Consider the following 13,334-nt stretch of genomic DNA (forward strand, 5'->3'; position numbering starts at 1 on the left):
TTCGGCCCACGATGTTGCACCGACCAGTTAAAAAAAACAAAAAACTGTGACCCTCCAACCTAAACCAATTTCTTTTCGTCCATGAACCTATCTACGGATCTCTTAAACGCCCCCAAACTAGGCGCATTTACTACTGATGCTGGCAGGGCATTCCAATCCCTCACCACCCTCTGGGTAAAGAACCTACCCCTGACATCGGTTCTATAACTACCCCCCCTCAATTTAAAGCCATGCCCCCTCGTGCTGGATTTCTCCATCAGAGGAAAAAGGCTATCACTATCCACCCTATCTAAACCTCTAATCATCTTATATGTTTCAATAAGATCCCCTCTTAGCCGCCGCCTTTCCAGCGAAAACAATCCCAAATCCCTCAGCCTCTCCTCATAGGATCTCCCCTCCATACCAGGCAACATCCTGGTAAACCTCCTCTGCACCCTCTCCAAAGCCTCCACATCCTTCCTGTAATGTGGGGACCAGAACTGCACACAGTACTCCAAGTGCGGCCGCACCAGAGTTGTGTACAGTTGCAACATAACGCTACGACTCCTAAATTCAATCCCCCTACCAATAAACGCCAAGACACCATATGCCTTCTTAACAACCTTATCTACTTGATTCCCAACTTTCAGGGATCTATGCACACATACACCTAGATCCCTCTGCTCCTCCACACTATTCAAAGTCCTCCCGTTAGCCCTATACTCAACACATCTGTTATTCCTACCAAAGTGAATTACCTCACACTTCTCCGCATTAAACTCCATCCGCCACCTCTCGGCCCAACTTTGCAACCTGTCTAAGTCTTCCTGCAAACTACGACACCCTTCCTCACTGTCTACCACACCACCGACTTTGGTGTCATCAGCAAATTTGCTAATCCACCCAACTATACCCTCATCCAGATCATTAATAAATATTACAAACAGCTGTGGCCCCAAAACAGATCCCTGAGGTACACCACTTGTAACCGCACTCCATGATGAATATTTACTATCAACCACCACCCTCTGTTTCCTATCCGCTAGCCAATTCCTGATCCAATTTCCTAGATCACCCCCAATCCCATACATCTGCATTTTCTGCAGAAGCCTACCATGGTGAACCTTATCAAACGCCTTACTAAAATCCATATATACCACGTCCACTGCCTTGCCCCCATCCACCTCCTTGGTCACTTTCTCAAAAAACTCAATAAGGTTAGTAAGGCACGACCTACCTGCCACAAAACCATGCTGACTATCACCTATCAATTCATTACTCTCCAAATAACTATAAATCCTATCCCTTATAATTTTTTCCAACATCTTGCCGACAACAGAAGTGAGACTCACCGGTCTATAATTCCCGGGGAAGTCTCTGTTCCCCTTCTTAAACAATGGGACAACATTCGCTAACCTCCAATCTTCTGGTACTATACCAGAGGCCAACGACGACCTGAAGATCAGAGCCAGAGGCTCTGCAATCACTTCTCTTGCCTCCCAGAGAATCCTTGGATAAATCCCATCCGGACCAGGGGATTTATCTATTTTCAGACCCTCCAGAATATCCTGCACATCCTCCTTATCAACTGTAATACTGTCTATTCTACTCCCTTGCAACCCAGTGTCCTCCTCAGCTATATTCATGTCCCCTTGCGTGAACACCGAAGAGAAATATTGGTTCAATGCTTCACCAATCTCCTCCGGTTCCACACATAACTTCCCTCTGCCATCTATAACTGGCCCTAAACTTGCCCTAACCAACCTTCTGTTCTTGACATACCTATAGAACGCCTTAGGATTCTCTTTAACCCTATCCGCCAAAGTCTTCTCATGTCCCCTTTTAGCCCTTCTAAGCTCGCTCTTCAACTCCCTCTTAGCCAATCTAAAGCTTTCTAGTGCACTACCCGAGTGCTCACGTCTCATCCGAACATAAGCCTCCTTTTTCTTTTTAACCAACAAAGAAACTTTTTTGGTGCACCACGGTTCCCTAGCCCTACCAATTCCTCCTTGCCTGACAGGGACATACCTATCACAGACTCGCAGTAGCTGCTCCTTGAAAAAACTCCACATGTCGGACGTTCCCAGTCCCTGTAATCTCCTAGTCCAACCTATGTTTCCTAATTCTCTCCTAATAGCCTCATAATTACCCTTCCCCCAGCTAAAACCACTGGCCCGAGGTTCATGCCTATCCCTTTCCATCACTAAGGTGAACGTAACCGAATTGTGGTCACTATCACCAAAATGCACACCAACTTCCAAGTCTAGCACCTGGTCTGGCTCATTTCCCAGCACCAGATCCAATATAGCCTCACCTCTAGTTGGCCTGTCTACATACTGAGTCAAAAAACCTTCCTGCACGCTTTGAACAAAAACTGACCCCTCTAACGAGCTAGAGCTATAACAATTCCAGTCAATATTAGTCAAGTTAAAATCCCCCATAACAATTGCCCTATTACTTTCACTCCTAAGCAGGATTGACTCCGCAATCCTTTCCTCAACCTCTCTAGAACTTTTAGGAGGTCTATAAAAGACTCCCAACAGGGTGACCTCTCCTCTCCTATTTCTAATCTCCGCCCATACTACCTCAACAGATAAGTCCTCATCAAACCTCCTCTCTGACACTGTGATACAATCTCTGACCAATAATGCTACCCCTCCCCCTCTTCTACCTCCTTCCCTACTTCGACTAAAACATTTGAACCCCGGGACCTGCAGCATCCATTCCTGCCCCTGCTCTATCCATGTCTCACAACTTGATATGGCTCCTGCTCTGTCCAAGACCACAAAAAATTTCAAAGGGTTGTGAACGAAGTTCAGTCCATCACACAAACCAGCCTCCCACCCATTGACACTGTTTACACTTCCCGCTGCCTCGGAAAAGCCAGCATAATCAAGGACCCCAACACACGCACAATTTGATTGAGTTTTTTGAAGAGATAACCAAGAAGGTAGATGAGGGCAGTACAGTTGATGTTGTCGACATGGACTTTAACAAGGCATTTGACAAGGTACCGCATGGTAGGTTGTTGCATGAGGTTAAATCTCACGGGATCCAGGGTGAGGTAACTAAATGGATACAAAATTAGCTTGATGACAGAAGCCAGAGGGTGGTTGTAGAGGGTTGTTTTTCAAGCTAGAGACCTGAGACCAGCGGTGTGTCTCAGGGATCGGCGCTGGGTCCACTGTTATTTGTCATTTATATTAATGATTTGGATGAGAATGTGGGAGGTATGGTTGGTAAGTTTGCAGATGACACCACGATTGATATCATAGTGGACAGTGAGGAAGGTTATCTCAGATTGCAACAGGATCTTGATCAATTGGGCTTGTGGGCTGACGAATGGCAGATGGAGTTTAATTTTGATAAATGCAAGGTGATGCATTTTGGTAGATTGAACTAAGGCAGGGCTTACTCAGTTAATGGTAGGGCATTGGTGAGAGTTACAGAACAAAGAGATCTAGGGGTACAGGTTCATAGCTCCTTGAAAGTGGAGTCACAGGTGGACAGGGTGGTGAAGAAGGCATTCAGCATGCTTGGTTTCATTGGTTAGAACATTTAAAAAAGGATTTGGGACATCTTGTTGAAGTTTTACAAGACAATGGTAAGGCCACACTTGGAATACTGTGTACAGTCTAGTCACCCTATTATAGAAATGATATTATTAAACTAGAAAGAGTGCAGAAGAGATTTACTAGGATGCTACTGGGACTTGATGGGTTGAGTCATAAGCAGAGGCTGGATAGACTGTGACTCTTTTCTCTGGAGCATAGGAGGCTTAGGGATGATCTTACAGAGGTCTATAAAATAATGAAGGGCATAGATCAGCTAGATAGTCAATATCTTTTACCAAAGGTAGGATAGTCTAAAACTAGAGGGCATAGGTTTAAGGTGAGAGGGGAGAGATACAAAAGGGTCCAGAGGGGCAATTTTCACACAGAGGGTGGTGAGTGTCTGGAACAAGCTGCCAGAGATAGTAGTAGAGGCGGGTACAATTTTGTCTTTGAAAAAGCTTTTAGATAGTTATATGGGTAAGATGGGTACAGAGGGATATGGGTCAAATGCATGCAATTGGGACTAGCTTAGGGGTTTTAAAAAAAACTGCGGCATGGACAAGTTGAGCCAAAGGGCCTGTTTCCATGCTGTAAACCTCTATGACTCTATGACTCTACGACCTCAGACATTCTCTCTTCCACCTTCTTCTGGCGGGAAAAAGATACAAAAGTCTGAAGACACATACCAACCGACTCAAGAACAGTTTCTTCCCTGTTGCCATCAGACTTTTGAATGGACCTACCTCGTATTAAGTTGATCTTTCTCTAAATCCTAGCTATGACTGTAACACTACATTCTGCACTCTCTTTTCTTCTCTATGAACGGTATGCTTTGTCTATATGGCGTGCAAGAAACAATACTTTACGCTGTATGTTAATACATGTGACAATAATCAATCAAATCAAATCAAATCAAATTTTTGCCCAGGAGGTGATGGCAAGCCAATAATTTCATTAGGCGCTGATAAAGAGATAGGAAGAGCTCAATAGCCTCAAGTCAAAGTTTCAAATGGACAGATTATAAGGTAGGAATGTAGCCTTAGAGAGTGAGGGTAATAGTGAAGGGAGCACAGCTTCATCATTTCTGTCATCCCATTAGTGAAGGGGAGTCACGGATTAACAATTAATGCCATTCATTGGTGGCCAAATGGATTCCACTCATTGACAATGAGCAACTGAATGGTTATAGCTGTGCTGCTTCATATGATGGAGCACAGAGCTACTTTGGTTTAATAATTTCACTCAAAACTTATCACCCGAAAGGGCTCCAGATGTCAGATCCCTGAAAGGAATGTTAGTCGCCTCTACGCGTGTTAGAGTTTTTTTTTATTATTCATTCATTGGACTTGGGCATTGCTGGCTGGCCAGCATTTATTGCCCATCCCTTGTTGCCATTGAGAAGGTGGCAGTGAGCTGCCTTCTTGAATTGCTGCAGTCCACGTGTTGTGCATTTACTCACAATGTTATTAGGGAGGGAATTCCAGGATTTGACCCAGCCATTGTCAAGGAATGGTGCTATATTTCCAAGTCAGGATGATTTCTGAGATTGTGTCTAATCAGTGACCTTCCTCTTCTCTTTTTTTGGCCTGGATCAAAATTGTTTCTCGAGGCACAAAAGAGGGTTAGTTGGTTCATTGCCATCCTGATGGGGAGTTTCATGGAAAGGTTGCATCAGGCACAATGAAATAGAGTGATAGTTTCTGAGCCGATGGCTGGTTTCCAGCAGCCTTCTGAGTGCTGAATATCTGGATGGCCCCCGCCTCCGATTGACATAGGAAAATGTTTGTGAAGTGTTCTTCAGAAAGTGACCCTGAGCCTAATCTGGAGCTACACCCCACTGAGATCTGTATCTCTGTATTAGTGGAGGATGTGTGTGAGCACTGTGATTGTTCTTTACCTACTTACTGCACTCTATGGTGCTTCTGGCGTGATTGCCAGCGATGTTGACTTTTGGACAGTGGCTTCCCAGCCAGAGCGGTGAGGCTGTTGTACTTCTTTGAGCCATTCCTGGGGCAGAGGATATACCTCTGAGCCTAGACTCCTTGAATCAAGGCCTCAAGGACATGGTGATTGAAACAAAGACTTCCTCTTGAGGCTGCTATCCTTTTGCCTTTGGGTTGCTGACATTCTGCACGGCCTCATGAAGACAAGTGGGCTGGAGAGAGTGATATGAGAGTGTTACACTTGTGTTCAAATATGGCGCCTGGACCTTCGAACTCACCAGCTGACTTCAGCTTCTAAGATGGTCGAACATTTGCATGGCTGTGTAATGGAACACATATGCTAATGTGTGATGTAGATAATGATGTTTCACTGTCACCAGCTGTCATATACTAGACTCTCTCTCGAGGAAGTGAGAGAGAGGATTGAAACACACTGTACTGAGGAGAGACCTAATTATTCTGTAACCTGGTTATTTATTGTGCTAATAAATCAGTTTAACACAAGTACAAGAATAAGACTAGCGTTTGTCCAGGGAAGATAGGTTATGCGTACCAAGAAGCTAGGAACCAAGTGAAGGGTCCATTGATCATGGCGGCAATACAAAGCAGGCTGTACCTTACAAATTCCAAAGCCATTAAAACCAGAGTCAGGCTGTCTAGAAGATCCTATCAAAGAGGAATTTAGTAATTTTCCCGATTAATTCTGAAAACATCAAGATACTTGGTTGGGTGGAACAAGCCATTAGACAAAATCTCTTGGAACAATGAACCCTAACTAAAAAGGGAACTTATCGAATCATTATCTAATCATATCTAAACCACAGACTTGGAATCAACTTTCTATGACCATGTTTAGGTAACTGGTCAGTTGGTGAGTGAAGATCATGTGATGAACCAACTAACCCTGTTTTGTGCCATGCGAAATAATTTTGATCCAGGCCAAAAAAAAGAAGAGGAAGGTCACAGAATAGACACAATCTCTCTCCATCTATTCTGGAAGTTTGAACCTGCCTGTTGATTGACCACCCAGACACCACAGGGTGTGCTTTAAAAATCAACGCAGCAGCTGCTGCCTCCAGAAGTTAACATAAATCATCCATAAACGTATTTAAATCACCTCAATGCAGAATCTAGAACGACCATTGATGCTGGCCTGAAATCATCTAAATAATCAATCGACAAGATCCATACACCAGTGACTTTAATCAGATTTTTAAAAACTTTGTAATGTATCCTCCCACTTGGTAAATTATGGGTTTGTGTGTGTGTCCCTTAAATACAAGTGTGTGTGTGAGTCAGAGATGTTTCATTATTTATTTTAGATTGGGTGTTAAGTGTTATAAATATTATTAACTTATCTGTTTAACAGCTTACAAGAAAACCTGTTTCTGTGTATTTTTAATACTCACAGCACATAACTAGTTAATCACTCACTGATTGGCAAGCATATTCTTTTAAAAAGATCTGTTGTGGCCAAACAAGGAGCGAGAGAAGAAGGAAGCCAGTCTACCCCTTACCTGGCTCTGCCTTCCTCAACAGTGTCTTTCATTCCTCATGGTGCTGCTGTGCTGCTGGCACTCTGATTTGGCAAGCAGCTCTATGGGGCAGGTGGCCATCCCTTCACACAGGACAGCAATCCCAATGGCAACTTATTCACGAGCCGCCATCTGTAAATGAAAGGGTAAGTCCTGTTGTTGCTGATACACATTTCTAGTTGCTGCCAGGATGTCAATCTTTTTTTGGGAAATTCTGTCCATTATCCCTGATTCTCTCTCCACAGATGCTGCTGAGTATTTCCAGCACACTCTCACTATTGTGCTGAAATAATGGCATCGTACTTGAACCTGCAGCCTTCGCATTCAGGGGTGAGAGTAGAGTGGAAAGATTAAAGTGAGCCATTGGTCTTCAGCGAGTAACAGAGATAGCAGATGAACCGAATGCATTGGGTGGAGGGACACTATCAGCTATCACACTGTGTTACAAGATTTATTGGCAGCTATAATACATAACTGAATCTAGGTGAATGGTGAAGATATCCAGTCTTAAAGGAAGTAAAATTGTTAGTCTGGGTTACTGTTTTTATGATTGTCTAGTGATCCCCACTGTTACAGAGAAACATAAGAACAGCCGTAGGCTTTGTTAACTGTTGAGCTGCACTGCCTGACAAATAGGTCATGGCTGATCTATATTTAACTCCATTTACCTGCTTTGTTTCTATAACTGTTGCTTCACAAAACCCTGTCAACCTGCATTTTGGGAGAGTTCTGGGGAGAGTATGAAGGTTAAAGTATGAAGAGTATGAGGTATGAGAGTTTGAAGATTACTTCTTGACATTATCTCCAAACAACCCGGATCTAATTTTAAGGTTTTGTGTCATCTTGTTCTGATACCCCTGGCCCAGGTGGAATAATTTCACTCAATCAAGTCTAACAGATGAACCATGTATGTGTGTAGGATTCAGGTGTGGACAGTGCCGGATTTAGGCATAAGCTAAACAAGCTACAGCTTAGGGCCTCACAATCCACAGGGGCCTCACAAAATTTCAGAAGGTTTATAATGAAGAGAACATTTAAGAGCGGATTCCAGAAAAGAAAAAGAAAGCACCAGCTTGAAGAGCAACTCAAAAAATTATCAAAGGTTGACAGTTACTTTACTCCAGAAACAGATAAGGATCCACAAACCCAAGGTGATCAGCAAAGTCCAAAACAACCACAGCCTAGTGCCTCTGCCACTGAGGCAACAGAGTCTGGAATCTCAGCTGAGGAAAACACTGAAAGTGATGCAAATGTGAGCGTTGCGAGCTGACATCCACAGTTGAAACAACAAAATTCACGAAACTCAATGATGTAGGTCAATGGGGTGTCTTAACCAAGGATGAACTCCTCGGTTATCAGTAAATGCATTCATTTGAAAATAATTTATATTTTTCACTTTAAATACCTTGCTATTAAATAATTAAAAGGCATAGTTATGTTTTCAATTTTTTTGTGGCGCCCCAAGGTCCTGTTTTGGTTCGCACCTTTGTGAGACCTTTTGGTGTAACTCTTTAACAAGGGGCCTCCAAGCTTTATATAGCTTAGGGCCTCACCAAGTCGAAATCCGACACTGGGTGTGGACAAGGTTCAGCAGTGTTATTAGAAATGCTCAATATGCTGCAAAATATTAGCATTCAATGCCTAGGATTCCCAAATAACTATTCATCTGTGAAGTGCTCACCATCTGCTGAATCTCACCTCAGTATATTGTAGTCCGTGTGGAAGAGAATAATAAAGGAACAAAGTTATCTGTGGAATTCCCTGCCCAGTGAAGCAGTTGAGGCTACCTCATTGAATGTTTTTAAGGCAAGGATAGATACATTTTTGAACAGTAAAGGAATTAAGGGTTATGGTGAGCGGGGGGGGGGTAAGTGGAGCTGAGTCCACAAAAAGATCAGCCATGATCTTATTGAATGGCGGAGCAGGCTCGAGGGGTCAGGTGGCCTACTCCTGCTCCCAGTTCTTATGTTCTTAACGTATTTAATGGGTTACCTGGTTTGGCCCAAGCTCGGGAATTCCCTCCCTAAACCACTTTGGTCCTCTAACTTTCTCTGCTCATTTTAAGATGCACCTTAAAACCTACATCTTTAATCAACCTCTCAGTATATGTCAGGATATGTCCCAATATTTCCTTGGTATTTGGTAACACTCCTATGAAATATCGAGGGACATTTAACTGCATTTGCAGTGCTACATAAATGCAAGTTGGTGTTCAATATAATTGAGCCTGCTTAGTAACTGGACAGATGTGCATTTGATTTTTTGGCTTTCCTGTATTCTCTCTGATGCCCTTGAGAATCAAGCACATCTGGAAACAGTGAAGGCGTTGAGTAATATAGTAGTTTCCACACAACTGAGACTGGGGTGGCTCATTAAGGCAGAAGTGCCACTTCCTCAATGGGCCCACGCATTGACATTTTCTGGTCTTGCTCAGACTTGTTTACAATTCCGTGGAGAATTGATATAAGTTATCTGTTTTGTTTGACTCTTTGCACATTTAAAGGCTAGAGTGATGTGAAAAGGTATTTTAAACATGATGACAGCTGCACTGATTGCCTTATTTATCAGTACATTGCAGGGAGACATATGCCAGATTCCCCATTTATACCTCCCTTGGTCTGGAATTCAAGGGCCTACAAATAGAACACCTGCCTGCCCTCTCAGTCCAAGTCACATCACAAAATCACACAATTGTTGTGGCACAGAAAGAGGCTAATTGGACCATTGTGTCTTCACTGGCCTTCCAAACAAGCATCATGACTTAGTACCATTCCCCTGCCTTTACATAGAAACATAGAAACTAGAAGCAGGAACAGGTCATGTGGCTCTTTTGGGCCTGCTCTGCCATTCATTTTGATCATGGCTGATCATCGAATTTAATATCCTGATGCCCCTTCCTCCCATACCTCTTGATCCCTTTAGCTCTAAGAGCTATATCTAATTTCTTCTTGAAATCAAAGTTTTGGCCTCAAATGCATTCTGTAGGAGTGAATTCTACACATTCACCATCTTCTGAGTGAAGAAATTTTTCCTCGCCTCAGTTCTAAAAGGCTTACCCCTTGTTCTCAAACTATGACCTCTAGTTCTGGACTCCCCCACCATTGGGATCATTATTTCTGAATCTACCCTGTCTAACCCTGATGTGGAGTTGCCAGCGTTAGACTGGGGTGGGCACAGTAAGTAGTCTCACAACACCAGGTTAAAGTCCAACAGGTTTATTTGGTGGCACAAGCTTTCAGAGCGCCGCTCCTTCATCAGGTGAGTGCAGGATTTGTTTCACAAACAGGACATATATAGACACAAACTCAATTACAAGATAATGGTTAGAATGCGAGTCTTAACAGTAATCAAGTCTTTACAGGTGCAGATAATGTGAGTGGAGAGAGGGTTAAGCACAGGTTAAAGAGATGTGAATTGTCTCCAGCCAGGACAGATAGTGAGATTTTGCAAGCCCAAGCAAGTCATGGGGGTTACAGATAGTGTGACATGAACCCAAGATCCCAGTTGAGGCCATCCTCATGTGTGCGGAACTTGGCTATCAGTTTCTGCTCAGCGATTCTGCGTTGTCGTGAAGGCCGCCTTGGAGAACGCTTACCCGAAGATCAGAGGCTGAATGCCCTTGACTGCTGAAGTGTTCCCCGACAGGAAGGGAACACTCCTGCCTGGTGATTGTCGAGCAGTGTCCATTCATCCGTTGTCGTAGCGTCTGCATGGTCTCACCAATGTACCATGCCTCGGGACATCCTTTCCTGCAGCGTATCAGGTAGACAACGTTGGCCGAGTCACAAGAGTATGTCCCGTGTACCTAGTGGACGGTGTTCTCATGTGAAATGATGGCATCTGTGTCGATGATCCGGCACGTCTTGCAGAGGTTGCTGTGGCAGGGTTGTGTGGTGTCATGGTCGCTGTTCTCCTGAAGGCTGGGTAGTTTGCTGCGGACAATGGTCTGTTTGAGGTTGTGCAGTTGTTTGAAGGCAAGTAGTGGGGGTGTGGGGATGGCCATGGCGAGATGTTCATCTTCATTGATGACATGCTGAAAGCTCCGGAGAAGATGTCGTAGCTTCTCCGCTCCGGGGAAGTACTGGACAAAAAGGGTACTCTGTCCACCGTGTCCCATGTTTGTCTTCTGAGGAGGTCAATGCGATTTTTCACTGTGGCGCGTTGGAACTGTTGATCGATGAGTTGAGCACCATATCCTGTTCTTACAAGAACGTCTTTCAGTGTATATAGGTGTCTGTTGCGATCCTCGTCATCTGCGCAGATCCTGTGTTTACGGAGGGCTTGTCCGTAGGGGATGGCTTCTTTAATGTGTTTAGGGTGGAAGCTGGAGAAGAGGAGCATTGTAAGGTTATCCGTGGGCTTGTGGTACAGTGAGGTGCTGAGGTGACCGTCCTTGATAGAGATGCATGTGTCCAAGAATGCAACTGAATACGGAGAGTAGTCCATGGTGAGTCTGATGGTGGGATGGAACCTGTTGATGTCATCATGTAGTTGTTTCAGTGATTGTTCGCCATGAATCCAAAGGAAGAAAATGTCATCAATGTATCAAGTGTATAGCATCGGTTGAAGGTCCTGTGCAGTGAAGAAGTCTTGTTTGAACCTGTGCATGAAGATGTTGGCATATTGAGGCGCGAATTTGGTCCCCATGGCTGTTCCATGTATCTGGATGAAGAACCAATTCTGCACTCACCTGATGAAGGAGTGGCGCTCCAAAAACTCATGCTACCAGCAAAACCTGTTGGACTTTAACCTGGAGTTGTGAGACTACTTACTCTGTCTAACCCTATTAGAATTTTATAAGTTTCTATGAGATCCTCTCTCACTCTTCTAAGCTCCAGTGGATATAATCCTATCCAAGCTACTAGTTAGACCTGGAATATTATGTACAGTTCTGGGCGTGACATTATAGGAAGGATGTGAACACATTGGAGAGGTTTACAAGATTGGTTCCAGGGATGTGAAACCTCAGTTTTGAGACAAGATTGGCGAAGTTAGGACTGTTCTCCTTCGATAGAAGAAGTTTAAGAGGAGATTTGTTAGATTTTTAAGAGGAGATTTGTTAGCAGCCAGGGAGAGGGTTGGCCCATTCAAGGACAGGGAAGGGAATCTATGCGTGGAGCCAGAGGAAATGGGCGAGGTATTAAGTGAGTACTTTGCATCAGTATTCACCAAAGAGAAGGACTTGTTGAATGATGAGTCTGGGAAAGGGTGTGTAGATAGTTTGAGTCATGTTGAGATCAAAAAGGAGGAGGTATTGGGGTTCTCGAAAAACATTAAGGTAGACAAGTCCCCAGGGCCTGATGGGATATACCCTGGAATATTGAGAGAAGTAAGGGAGAACATTGCTGGGGCCTTGAGAGAGATCTTTGTATTCTTCCTGGCCACAGGGGAGGTCCCAGAGGATTAGAGAATAGCCAATGTTGTTTCTTTGTTTAAGAAAGGTAGCAACAATAACCCAGGTAATTACAGGCTGGTGAGCCTTACGTCAGTGGTAGGGAAATTATTGGAGAGAATTCTTCGAGACAGGTTGTATTCCCACTTGGAAATAAGTGGACGTATTAGCGAGAGGCAACATGGTTTTGTGAAGGGGAGGTTGTGCCTCACTAACTTGATCGAGTTTTTCGAGGAAGTGACGAAGATGATTGATGAGGGTAGGGAAGTGAATGTTGTCTACATGGACTTCAGTAAGGCCTTTGACAAGGTCCCTCATGGCAAACTGGTGCAGAAGGTGAAGTCGCATGGGATCAGAGGTGAGCTGGCAAGGTGGATACAGAACTGGCTCGGTCATAAAAGACAGAGAGTAGCTGTGGAAGGGTGCATTTCTGAGTGGAGGGCTGTGACTAGTGACGTTCCTCATGGAATAGTGCTGGGACCTTTGCTGTTTGTAATATGTATCAATCATAGAATCATAGAATCCCTACAGTGCAGAAGGAGGCCATTCGGCCCATCGAGTCTGCACCGACCACAATCCCACCCAGGCCCTACCCCCACATATTTTACCCGCTAATCCCTCTAACCTACGCATCTCAGGACTCTAAGGGGCAATTTTTAACCTGGCCAATCAACCTAACCCGCACATCTTTGGACTGATTTGGAAGAAAATGTAACTGGTTTGATTTGTAAGTTTGTGGACGACACAAAGGTTGGTGGACTTGCGGATAGTGATGAGGACCATCAGAGGATACAGCAAGATATAGATTGGTTGGAGATTTGGGCGGAGAGATGGCAGATGGAGTTTAATTCGAACAGATGTGAGGTAATGCATTTTGGAAGGTCTAATACAGATAGGGAATATACAGTAAATGGCAGAACCCTTAAGAGTA

Source organism: Mustelus asterias, chromosome 15 (assembly GCF_964213995.1).
Source record: "Mustelus asterias chromosome 15, sMusAst1.hap1.1, whole genome shotgun sequence".
Classification (NCBI taxonomy): Eukaryota; Metazoa; Chordata; class Chondrichthyes; order Carcharhiniformes; family Triakidae; genus Mustelus; species Mustelus asterias.